We start from the raw sequence: 4,001 nt of genomic DNA on the forward strand, positions 1-4,001 counted from the left end.
GGTTCTCTCTCCCTCCCTCTATAGTGTTGGGTCGTAGTGAGGTTCTCTCTCCCTCCCTCTATAGTGTTGGGTCGTAGTGAGGTTCTCTCTCCCTCCCTCTATAGTGTTGGGTCGTAGTGAGGTTCTCTCTCCCTCCCTCTATAGTGTTGGGTCATAGTGAGGTTCTCTCTCCCTCCCTCTATAGTGTTGGGTCGTAGTGAGGTTCTCTCTCCCTCCCTCTATAGTGTTGGGTCGTAGTGAGGTTCTCTCTCCCTCCCTCTATAGTGTTGGGTCGTAGTGAGGTTCTCTCTCCCTCCCTCTATAGTGTTGGGTCGTAGTGAGGTTCTCTCTCCCTCCCTCTATAGTGTTGGGTCGTAGTGAGGTTTTCCCTCCCTCTATAGTGTTGGGTCGTAGTGAGGTTTTCCCTCCCTCTATAGTGTTGGGTCGTAGTGAGGTTCTCTCTCCCTCCCTCTATAGTGTTGGGTCGTAGTGAGGTTCTCTCTCCCTCCCTCTATAGTGTTGGGTCGTAGTGAGGTTCTCTCTCCCTCCCTCTATAGTGTTGGGTCGTAGTGAGGTTCTCTCTCCCTCCCTCTATAGTGTTGGGTCGTAGTGAGGTTCTCTCTCCCTCTATAGTGTTGGGTCGTAGTGAGGTTCTCTCTCCCTCCTCTATAGTGTTGGGTCGTAGTGAGGTTTTCCCTCCCTCTATAGTGTTGGGTCGTAGTGAGGTTCTCCCTCCCTCTATAGTGTTGGGTCGTAGTGAGGTTCTCTCTCCCTCCCTCTATAGTGTTGGGTCGTAGTGAGGTTCTCTCTCCCTCCCTCTATAGTGTTGGGTCGTAGTGAGGTTCTCTCTCCCTCCCTCTATAGTGTTGGGTCGTAGTGAGGTTCTCTCTCCCTCCCTCTATAGTGTTGGGTCATAGTGAGGTTCTTTGTTTTATAATCTACATCAGGAAAAATATAGAAATCCACCATGTTTCAACATTTGTTCAAAACTTTATTGAAAGTTCCTCACATTCTGACAACAGCAATCAGCTTTATAAAGCTTACCCAGAAGTGTGTGTATCTGTCATTGTGTGTGTGTGTGTGTGTGTGTCTGTGTCTGTGTGTGTGTGTGTGTGTGTGTGTGTGTGTGTGTGTGTGTGTGTGTGTGTGTGTGTGTGTGTGTGTGTGTGTGTGTGTGTGTGTGTGTGGTGCCCCTGCGTGTCTGACTGTGTGTTTATTTGATACTGCTGTTGGTGAGGGTTGGGGCTCTACAGAGGCCTTTCCCCCGCACTCAAACCCCACCCCCTGTAGGTGGCCACCCTGGAGTCCGTCTGCAGATCAGGAAGGATCTGCTCCCACACCTTCTCTCTGGGGCTCAGCTCCCGGTCTGGCTCCCTAGTGGACAGGAGGATATATTACATACTATTAACTCTAACCCTAACACACCTTCTCTCTGGGGCTCAGCTCCCGGTCTGGCTCCCCTAGTGGACAGGAGGATAGATTACATATTATTATTAACCCTAACACACCTTCTCTCTGGGGCTCAGCTCCCGGTCTGGCTCCCCTAGTGGACAGGAGGATATATTACATATTATTATTAACCCTAACACACCTTCTCTCTGGGGCTCAGCTCCTGGTCTGGCTCCCCTAGTGGACAGGAGGATATATTACATACTATTAACTCTAACCCTAACACACCTTCTCTCTGGGGCTCAGCTCCTGGTCTGGCTCCCCTAGTGGACAGGAGGATACATTACATATTATTATTAACCCTAACACACCTTCTCTCTGGGGCTCAGCTCCAGGTCTGGCTCCCCTAGTGGACAGGAGGATACATTACATACTATTAACTCTAACCCTAACACACCTTCTCTCTGGGGCTCAGCTCCCGGTCTGGCTCCCCTAGTGGACAGGAGGATATATTACATACTATTAACTCTAACCCTAACACACCTTCTCTCTGGGGCTCAGCTCCCGGTCTGGCTCCCCTAGTGGACAGGAGGATATATTACATATTATTATTAACCCTAACTCTAATAACCCTAGCTTCAACATTAGCACTAGCCTCAAGTTAAGGACTCACTTGCAGTTATAGAAACAAAACAGAACAATGTAGTTACCAGGGTGATAGAAAGATGAATGTAGTTACCAGGGTGATATAAAGATGAATGTAGTTACCAGGGTGATAGAAAGATGAATGTAGTTACGAGGGTGATAGAAAGAGGAATGTAGTTACCAGGGTGATAGAAAGAGGCATGTAGTTACCAAGGTGATTGAAAGAGGCATGTAGTTACCAAGGTGATTGAAAGAGGCATGTAGTTACCAAGGTGATATAAAGAGGAATGTAGTTACCAGGGTGATATAAAGAAGAATGTTGTTGTCGGGGTGATATAGAAAGAGGAATGTAGTTACCAGGGTGATAGAAAGAGGCATGTAGTTACCAAGGTGATAGAAAGAGGCATGTAGTTACCAGGGTGATTGAAAGAGGCATGTAGTTACCAGGGTGATAGAAAGAGGCATGTAGTTACCAAGGTGATTGAAAGAGGCATGTAGTTTACCAAGGTGATATAAAGAGGAATGTAGTTACCAGGGTGATATAAAGAAGAATGTTGTTGCCAGGGTGATAGAAAGAGGAATGTAGTTACCAGGGTGATAGATAGAGGAATGCAGTTACCAGGGTGATATAGAAAGATGAATGTAGTTACCAGGGTGATATAGAAAGATGAATGTAGTTACCAGGGTGATTGATAGAAAGAGGAATGTAGTTACCAGGGTGATTGATAGAAAGAGGAATGTAGTTACCAGGGTGATTGATAGAAAGAGGAATGTAGTTACCAGGGTGATAGAAAGAGCAATGTAGTTACCAGGGTGATAGAAAGATGAATGTAGTTACCAGGGTGATAGAAAGATGATTGTAGTTACCAGAGTGATATAGAAAGATGAATATAGTTACCAGGGTGATATAAAGAAGAATGTAGTTGCCGGGGTGATATAGAAAGAGGAATGTAGTTACCAGGGTGATATAGAAAGAGGAATGTAGTTACCAGGGTGATTGATAGAAAGAGGAATGTAGTTACCAGGGTGATAGAAAGAGCAATGTAGTTACCAGGGTGATATAGAAAGAGGATTGTAGTTACCAGGGTGATATAGAAAGAGGAATGTAGTTACCAGGGTGATATAGAAAGAGCACTGTAGTGTGTGTGTGTGTGTGTGTGTGTGTAGTTACCAGGATAATCGTAGAAAGTGACCCTGTCCCCAGGTACAGCGTTAGTGGGTGGCTCAGAAACTCCACCTGGGTGTCATCATCGTTATCGCTATCATGGGCGTTAGGGCGGAGCCACAGAGAACCATCGCCGTGGAGACCACGCCTTTCACCCGACAGGGACGCACATTGCACAGCAACACCGCCAGACGACCCTGAAGCTACACACATCAGAGAGAAAGATACACACTCTCTGAATAATAACAATTTACACACTCTAAATAATGACACTTCTAGAGAAAGATACACACTCTAAATAACAACACTTCTAGAGAAAGATACACACTCTAAATAATGACACTTCTAGAGAAAGATACACACTCTAAATAACAACACTTCTAGAGAAAGATACACTCTCTAAATAACAACACTTCACTTCTAGAGAAAGATACACACTCTCTGAATAATAACAATTTACACACACTCTAAATAATGACACTTCTAGAGAAAGATACACTCTCTAAATAACAACACTTCTAGAAAGATACACTCTAAATAATGACATTTCTAGAGAAAGATACATTCTAAATAACAATACTTCTAGAAAGATACACTCTCTAAATAACAACACTTCTAGAGAAAGATACACTCTAAATAATGACATTTCTAGAGAAAGATACACTCTAAATAACAACACTTCTAGAGAAAGATACACTCTAAATAATGACGCTTCACTTCTAGAGAAAGATACATTCTAAATAACAATACTTCTAGAGAAAGATACACTCTCTAAATAACAACACTTCTAGAGAAAGATACACTCTCTAAATAACAACACTTC

The sequence above is a fragment of the Oncorhynchus keta genome, unplaced genomic scaffold, assembly GCF_023373465.1.
Source record: "Oncorhynchus keta strain PuntledgeMale-10-30-2019 unplaced genomic scaffold, Oket_V2 Un_scaffold_14044_pilon_pilon, whole genome shotgun sequence".
NCBI lineage: Eukaryota > Metazoa > Chordata > Actinopteri > Salmoniformes > Salmonidae > Oncorhynchus > Oncorhynchus keta.